The 9,447-nt window shown below is 42.6% G+C and overlaps 1 pseudogene; it reads right to left on the bottom strand.

Annotated features, from left to right (window-relative positions):
* Positions 1–260: 260 nt before the first annotated feature.
* Positions 261–7,706, bottom strand: LOC113746882 (uncharacterized; annotated as a pseudogene).
* Positions 7,707–9,447: the final 1,741 nt, after the last annotated feature.

The following is a 9,447-nucleotide window of genomic DNA, read 5'->3' as shown; positions in this document are numbered from 1 at the left end:
GAGGAAAACTTGCCACAAAAACCCTTTTAACAGGGAAAAATGTGGAAGAAACCTCAGGAAGAGCCACAGAGGAGGGATCCCTCTCCCAGGACGGACAGACGTGCAATGGATGTCACGTGTACAGGACAAATCAAACACAAACATATTGTACAATGACTGATAAAATGACAATGAATTATAATGAATGATAAAAATGATTACAGTAATAGATATGGTAGTAATAATGACAGTAATAATATATGTAGTGGCGTCATGCAGGATCAACCAGCAGCCACGATCCACAGAACCTGCGGGACGACAGAGCACAGAAACTCCGGGAAGTTTGTTTAGTACATGCATAATGAGACATGTCCACAGATGGAGAGATATGGAGATATATATATATAATATATATATATATATATATATATAATATATATATTATATATGATAGAGAGAGAGAGAAGAGAGAAGAGAGAGAGAGAGAGAAGAGTTTTCGGTAAGGGAGTGTGGCATCTTCAACAATACCGTGCATAACCCTCGGTGGGGTCCCCCGGCAGTGTAATCCTATGGCAGCAAACTAAGGATGACCTGAGCCTGCCCTAACTATAGGCTTTATCAAAAAGGAAAGTCTAAGTCTATTCTTAAAGGTGTTGACCGTGTCTGCCCCCGAACCCAGAAAGGTAGTTTGTTCCACAAAAGGAGCCTGGTAGCTGAAAGCTCTGGCTCCCAATCTACTTTTGAAACTATAGGACCACAGGAACCCAGCGTCCTGAGAGTGCAGTGTTCTAGAGGGGTAATAAGGTATTATGAGCTCTTTTAGATAAGATGGTGCCTGACCATGAAGAGCTTTGTAAGTAAGGAGAAGAATTTAAATTCTATCTAGATTTAATAGGTAGCCAATGCAAGGAAGCCAAAATGGGAGAGATGTGATCTCTGATCTTGGTTCCTGTCAGAACACGTGCAGCAGCATTCTGAATTAACTGCAAAGTCTAAGAGACTTATTAGAGCAGCCTGATAACAAAGAGTTACAATAGTCTAGCCTTGAAGTAACAAATGCGTGGACTAGTTTTTCTGCATCCGCCTGAGAGACAATGCGTCTGATTTTAGCGATGTTACGTAAGTGGAAGAATAGAGTCCTCGAAATTTGTTTTTATGGACGTTAAAGGACAAATCCTGATCAAAAACAACTCCAAGATTCTTTACAGTGGAGCTGGAGGCCAGGGTGATCCCATCTAAAGTAACTAAGTCTCTAGAAAGAAGGTTCTGAGGTGTTTGTGCCAATTACAAGAACTTCAGTTGGTCTGAATTTAACATAAAAAAATTGTAGGTCATCCAACTTTTTATATCCTTAAGGCATGCTTGGAGTTTAGTTATGATTGGTTGCATCAGGCTGACCGATAAATATAATTGGGTGTCGTCAGCATACAATGAAAATTGATAGAGTGATTCCTAATAATGTTCCCTAAAGGAAGCATATATAAACTAAATAGAAGTGGTCAAAGTACAGAACCTTGTGGGACTCCATGACAAACTTTGGTCTGCATGGAGATTCATCATTAACATGAACAACTGAGATCTGATCTAAAAGTACGATTAAACCAGCTTAGGGCGTTCGTTGATGCCAATGATGTTCCGTCTCTGTAAAAGAATTGATGGTCATGGTGTCAAATGCAGCACTAAGATCTAACAGGACAAGTACAGAGATGAGTCCTGGTCTGATGCCATTAGGAGGTCATTTGTAAACTTTGACTAATGCGGTCTCTGGCATGATGCACTCTAAATCCTGACTGAAAACCTCAAATAGACTATTGTTATGGAGAAAGTCACACAGCTGATTAGCTACAAGCTTCTCAAGTATCTTAGACGAAAGGGAAGGTTTGATATCGGTCTTTAGTTGGCAAGACCTCTGGGTCTGGAGTGGGCTTTTAAGAAGAGGTTTAATTACAGCTACCTTAAAGAGTGTGTACATATCCTGATAATAAAGACAGATCAATCATATCCAATAACGAATTACTAACTACAGGTAAAACATCCTTGAGCAACCTGGTTGGGATGGAGTCTAAGAGACAGGATGACGGCTAGCGGCAGAAATGATTAAAGTTATTTGATGAAGGCGATGGGAGAAAAACAGTCTAAATCATAACAGGTTTTACAGCTGTTTCAAAACTTGCGGTACAGAATGCAGATCAAGGCCTTTGAGGGCAAGGTGATGGATTTGTCTCTAATTTTTATAATCTTATCATTAAAGAAGCTCATGAAGTCATTGCTACTTAGACCTAAAGGAATAGATGGTTCAGTAGAGCTGGTGATTCTCTGTTAGCCTGGCTACAGTGCTGAAGAGAAACCTGTGGTTGTTCTTATTCTCCTCAATAAAGAAGAGTAATAGGCTGCTCTGGCATTACGGAGAGCCTTCCTGTATGTTTTGGAGATTATTGCCAGACTAGATGAGATTCTTCCAGTTTAGGGCACGCCATTTGCGTCAGATTTACGTGCCCTTGCTTTAATTTACGAGTCTGCTGGCTATACCATGGTGCTAGCCTTCTTTGTTAAATTATCTTCTTTTTCAGAGGTGCAATAGAGTCTAGAGTTGTCCGTAATGAGCCTGTAATACTATCAAAAGATGGTCTATTTGTGGGGGCTAAAGGAGGTAGACAATCCTCTGTTACAGTTAGACATGGCATTTGATTCAATGCTGAGGAATCACTTCCTTAAATTTGGCTACAGCACTATCAGATAAACATCTGCTGTAGAAGCTTCTACACAAAACTGCTAGTCCGGTAGTATGAACTCAAAGGTTATTAAAATGGTCAGACAGAAGAGGATTCTGTGGGAAGACTATTAATTATCAAGTTCAATGCCATATGAAAGAACAAGATCAAGAGTGGTGGTTCAGACAATGAGTCGGTTTATTTACACTTTGACAAAACCAATTGAGTCTAATAGAGAGATAACGCAGTACTAAGACTATACATTGTGGTTGTCCACATGAATGTAAAATCAACCTACAAAATTACTTTATCTGTTTTAAGGATCAAGCCTGAGCAAATTCTGCAAATTCAGATAAAAATTCAGAATAAGGAGGACCTGGAGCTCGATATACTGTAACAAATAAAATTGGCTGCAATGTTTTTCCAGGTTGGGTGAGTGAGGCTAAGAACAAGACTTTCAAATGAATTATATTTAGTTTAGGTTTGGGATTTATTAATAGACTTGAGTCAAATATGGCTCCAACTCCACCACCTCGACCAGTACTCGAGAATTGAGATTACAATGACTGGAGGAGTGGATTCATTTAAGCTAACATATTCATCCTCCTGCAGCCAGGTTTCAGTGAGGCAAAACAAATCAATATCATAGTCAGATATTAATTCATTGACTAGGACAGCTTTAGATGACAAAGACCTGATATTCAATAGTCCCACTTTATTCTCTTATTTTGGACTGTTGGAGATGTTGATTTAATTGTTTATAAGTTTTTATGATGAACTCCTCTCTGTGTTTATATCTTTAAATAATGTAGGTGGACGGGGGACGGACACAGTCTCTATACTAAAGGACTGGGTGGGCACTGCTCAATGGAGGCGCAGAGAAGCGTGAAGACTGCAGCTCTGCTTCCTGGTCTCACCTGGGTTGTCGACATGTTTTTGGTCACTAATAAACGTGGCCATATTCTAGATATGAGAGTGCTCCATCCAAAGTGGGATGGATGCCGTCTCTCTAATCAACCAGGTTTTCCCCAGAAAGGGTTCCAATTTCTATGAAGCCCACAGCGTTTGCTGGACACCACCTCGACAGCCAGCGGTGAAATGACAGAAGCAGTGCGGCTAAACATGTCATCACTGGTCACATTGGGGAGGGGACCAGAGAAAACTACGGAGTCCGACATCGTTTTTGGCGTATTCAACACACGATGAAACATGAATTAGGTGACCTCCGGAGGCGTAACCGGGCAACCGCCCGGAAGAACAATCGTACTGTAATAACGCTACCTAGCCAGCAGTTTCAAAAAGACGCGAGCGCCCGCTCTGGCCCCCGGGAGTGCATTTAACATGGCCCCCACTGGTGTCGCTGAACTTCACGCTGACATGGAGCTGCCAACCAGATTGGCCTCTCAGGGGGGCGCGTGATTGGGGAAAATCTGTTTGAAACGTGGAGGGTTTGGTGGTGTACCGTGGGTGTTCAGTTTGGGGCTATGCCTCCTCGAACAGTCACCCAGCCCCGGCTGCTCGGGAACTACCGGGGACGCTAACTGAAGCTACTGTGGTGTACCGCACCGGCTACAGGGCTGGCTAAACTACTGGCTACTGATGTTCGGTGGGCGGTACGGCCTCTAACCTCACTGACGCCCTCGCCTCCAAAGCTACAAAAACTACATTTATTACAAGTACCGTTACTACAAGGAGGACGAGAGTAACTGAACAGTGGCACACAGACAGGAGAGAGCAGGAGAGGTGAGAGGAGGGAGAGAGAACGCCATTGCTATAGCTAGGCGAGTTTAGGGTGGCTAACAGAAACTGGAGAAACTATCAGATTGTAGTTACTAGAGTTCAGAGAGACCTGTTTTGATGCACAGACAGAACAAGTCAGAGATAGTGGGCAGAGATAAGTAGATGTCGCGGATGTGAGAAATATACGGAAATCTGTTCAGGTGAGCAGAGCAGAGAGCACTGGGGCAACCATAGACAATAACATAGACGCCGCATTGAGCGGGTTGGTCGTTGGTCGCGATACGTAAACGGCGCCGCCATATAAAACTAAACAATACAAGGAAAGGACTGAACTCATAAGCGCCTTCACAAAGTTCTTTCTTAAGTAATGCCTCTATACACCCATCACAACACAACTAATATATTGGGAAACAAACAGGCACCAAAAAACAGTATGTAACTTTTAAAGTGATGATTATAAATGTTTACTCCTATGTAAGCACAAAACCAACATATGTATTTTCTAATGCTGAGTGTTTACAGCTACCAATGTGTGATACACTGTTACTGTGATGAAAATATTGAAAATTTTATATTTAACATTAATCTTGTTCTAATATAACCAGATCCTGAAATGTAGATGTGAACATGAGGGTTTCGGATGAAGAGCACGTGTACATACACATACACACACTCACACACCACACACACACACACATATATATATATTATATATATATATATAATATATAATTAATATATATATATATAATATATATATATATAGCGTGTGTGTGGTATGTATATATGTTCACGTGTAATGCTCTTTATTCACATACGCTGCACATACCCAGATTACGCACGCGCGCACACACAGCAGCAGCAGTCGAGAGATTAATCAATGCCTCAGATAGTGGCCTCTGCCGCGATATTTCCATGCCGATGCCACGAATTGAGCCAGTCTGCGCGTCGCAGGTCCACACACAGGACAGTCTGTGCTAAGCGCCAGTCAAGTGAAAACCGGACATTTTCATGAACTTATAAAGAAAAAATATCCCCAGACAGGACGTAAAAATGTCCGGCCAAAAGAGGACGTTTGGTCACCCTTTAATAAAGAAATAACTTTGTCAAACGGAAGAACTTTTATTTTGAAGAGTACCGGGCAAAGAAGCGTACGAGCCCCGCCCACCACTAAAACGGAAAGTGGAAGTGGAAATTTTGTTTTTGGTGATTGGAACAGAAAACGAGAAATTGAGCCGAATTTTCGTTTTTTCGTTTTTTGTCAAAAACGAAAAAACGACTCGTTTCAGCTTGTGTCCATTATGCCCAGAAAACAGAATAATAAAAAGTACCATGGTCGTCTGCCCTGTAGTGTGTTTATGTATTCATTTTTTTTCTTTTTCTTTTTTAAACCGTCAGCTGGCTCTATCCAGTTTTTTTGACTTCACGCACTGTCTGGCACTTTCTTGCTGTATTTCATAAAAAAATAAAGGTAGTAGTGTGTGTACCTTAATATTACAAATTAAGGTACACACATACACACACAAACCCCCCACACCCTCCGAGTACAGATACAGATAATCCTGTACTTGTTCATCCCTTCTTATTACTAATAATAATAATACATTTTATTTAAAAGCACTTTTCAAGGTACTCAAAGACACTTTACAAAGAAGAGCATCAAATCATCAAAACAATATAAGATAGTACACTAAAAACACATTAGACATTAAACATTAAAAGCAATTTTAAAAAGGTGTGTTTTTGTCAGAGATTTGAAGGTGGGCAGGTCAGTACAGTCATGGATGTTTTGGGGGAGAGAGTTCCAGAGGGAGGGGGCAGCTGCAGAGAAGGCTCTGTCGCCCCAGGTTCGGTGCTTGGTCCTAGATGGAGGAGTCAGGAGGTTTGCATCAGATGAACGGAGGCTGCAGGATGGATTGTGGCGATGAAGCAAGTCAGTGAGGTAGGAAGGGGCCTGGTTATGGAGGGCTTTGTGTGTGAGGAGGAGGATTTTGAACTGAATACGCTGTGGAACTGGGAGCCAGTGGAGTTTCTGGAGGACTGGAGTGATGTGATCACGGGTGCGGGTGTGGGTGAGCAGACGAGCAGCAGAGTTTTGGATGTACTGTACTTTATTTAAAGTTTTGGATGTTGTGCCATAGAGGATGCTGTTGCAGTAGTCAATTCTGGAAGTGATGAAGGCGTGAATGAGGGTTTCAGCAGCGGGGAAGGACAGTGATGGGCGAAGTCGGGCTATGTTCTTGAGATGGAAGAAGGCAGTTCTGGTGATTTGGTTGATGTGATGTTCAAAGGAGAGGTTATTGTCAAAGATGACTCCGAGGTTGCGACTGTGGGGGGATGGAGACAGGGTGGAGTTGTCGATGTTGAGGCGGAAGCAGTCTGCCGTTTTGTTGAGGGATTTGGGGCCGATGATGATCATGTCTGATTTGTCGCAGTTTAGTTTGAGAAAGTTGGTCTGCATCCAGGATTTGATGTCGGTGAGGCAGTTGGAGAGAGTGGAATGAGTGGCGTCGCCAGGGGTGATGGAGTTGGTGGAGATATAAAGCTGGAGATCATTGGCATAACAGTGGAAATGAAGACCATGGTGGCAAATGATGTTGCCAAGAGGGAGAAGGTAGAGTATGAAGAGGAGAGGACCAAGCACTGAACCCTGGGGGACGCCTTGGGACAGAGGAACAGTGGAGGAGGTGCAGTTGTTGATGTGGATGAATTGTTGTGGGTCTGCGAGGTATGACTTGAGCCAGGAGAGTGCAGTGCCAGTGATGCCGAGGGAGGACTCAAGGGGGGAGAGGAGAATGGTGTGGTTTATGGTGTCGAAAGCTGCAGTGAGGTCCAGGAGGATGAGGATGGTGAGGTGGCCGGAGTCTGCGGAGAGGAGGATGTCGTTGGTGACTTTTAGGAGGGCTGTTTCGGTGCTGTGTTGAGAACGGGAACCAGATTGAAATGGTTCGCGCAGGTCATTTGAGCAGAGGTGGGCTTTGAGTTGAGTGGTGACAGTACACTCCAGTATTTTAGACAGAAAGGAGAGATTGGAGATGGGCCGGAAGTTCGACATGATGTCAGGGTTGAGTCCAGGTTTTTTGAGGATAGGGGTGACAGCAGCCAGTTTGAGTGAGCGGGAACTAAGCCAGACCTGAGGGAGGAGTTGATGATTTGTGTGATGAGTGTGGAGATGGCTGGTAAAGAGTCCTTGATGAGGTGGGATGGGATGGGATCCAGGACACAGGTAGAGGTTTTCATGCCTTTCATGACTTTGGGCAGCTCCCCTGGTGACATGGGAGTGAACTGAGACAGAGACTGAGAGGTGAGGAGGGGTGCAGCAGGTGAAGGAGTGCAGGCCGTGGGGGCAGGAGAGGAGGACAGGTCGTTATAAATGGTGATTTTTTTTGTTTGGAAGAATGAAAGAAAGGAGTTGCATTTGTCAGTGGTGAATGAGTTGGAGGTGTTGTTGCTGGGCTTGAGGAGTTTATTTACCATAGAAAACAGAACCTTGGGGTTGGTGGAGCCAGAGTGTATGAGGTGGGAGTAGTAAGTTGACCGGGCAGTACTGAGAGCATCCTTGTACTGCTGAAGGTAATCTGTATAGGCTTGTAGATGGACAGTAAACCGGTTTTCTTGTGGAGTCTTTCAAGATGTCGTTTTCGTGATTTCATTTTATGCAGTTCAGGAGTGTACCAGGGGGCAGAGTGGGTGAAGGAGACCGTTTTAGTTTTGATGGGGGCTAGCTGATTGAGACAAGAGGAGAGTGTTTCATTGTAGTATTTGGTGAGGTCAGAGTGATTGTCAGTTAACGGGGGGGGGGGGGGCTGTCTGTCTGAAACCTCACGTGTATGTTTACCAGATATTGAGGTGTAGATAATATGTACTTATTGACATGAAAAACTTGAATAAATGGTTGCATTCTCTAACCTGTGTACTTCATAATTTTCATAATTTCTATAAGCTAATGTGACTTACCGTTTCCAACGTTTCCAATGTATTAGGTTACAAGAAGACCACAGAAGGTTCCAGCCCACCAACATACATGGCTGACCACCAGACTGTCTTGAACCTGTGTAATCAATCTACAGAGCAGACTATGGGCCTCTATGTCTGAGGGGAATAGAGCAGTAAGTTCTTTCATACATAGACGTAGTCTGTTACTATTGTAATATAAATGAGTAAGTACAATAAAATACTGTCCCCTCTACCTTACATTGCTTACTGTTAACCGTCATGTTTGTTACTTGTTATCATGTTACATATCAAACACTGAAAGCACACAAAACAGTTCAGATAGATTTTACCTTTATTGTCATGATTCCTTCAAACATCACAACTTTTGAACACAAACTTATTCAATATACTACCTAGAACAGCAGTCTGAAAAAGTTTTGCTCAGCATTCAGGGTGGTGTCCCCAGACAGTCAAGTAAGTTACGCTGGGTCAGGGTTAACTAATAACTGTAGTTTGTCATTATTGGAATAACATTTTTAATAACAATAAAATAACAGGTTGTTAATTTACAGATAATGACTTTAATTTTACTGCTTGTTTGTTTTTTTACACTATTTTTTTTTCAACGGAAAAGCTACTGTAAAAATGTAGGGTTTTAAAATTATGATTCATTAATTATGACTAAATTGACACTCATACACTGACTCAGTAACGTCTCACAGTGAGACAAACTTTCTATTACTACACCATTGTAAGATGTAAGCTGCAAACGTCATCCTGCAATAGAAGGCTGAGGTATAACAAGAAAACTCTCACGGAACACTCAGTAATGGTGTGACCACGATGCATTCAGCTGACAGCTGTTTTACATCTTAGGAGTGAAATATCTCAGCTTTCACTCTTCTTCTTCTTCTGTGGCATTATAGGACCATTTTCTTCACAAACGGATGTTGTGACAAACAACTTGTAATTATATTCATTACCATGAACAGCCTCATATCCCTAAATTCCACCAGGCAAGACTCTAAAGCTGTTTTGGTCTGTCCTGCCCGAGGCTCCATGCCCCATTAGGAGCTCTTCG

This window comes from Larimichthys crocea, chromosome XI (genome assembly GCF_000972845.2).
Source record: "Larimichthys crocea isolate SSNF chromosome XI, L_crocea_2.0, whole genome shotgun sequence".
In the NCBI taxonomy this organism is placed as follows: domain Eukaryota; kingdom Metazoa; phylum Chordata; class Actinopteri; family Sciaenidae; genus Larimichthys; species Larimichthys crocea.
This window is presented reverse-complemented; position numbering and strand designations above follow the sequence as displayed.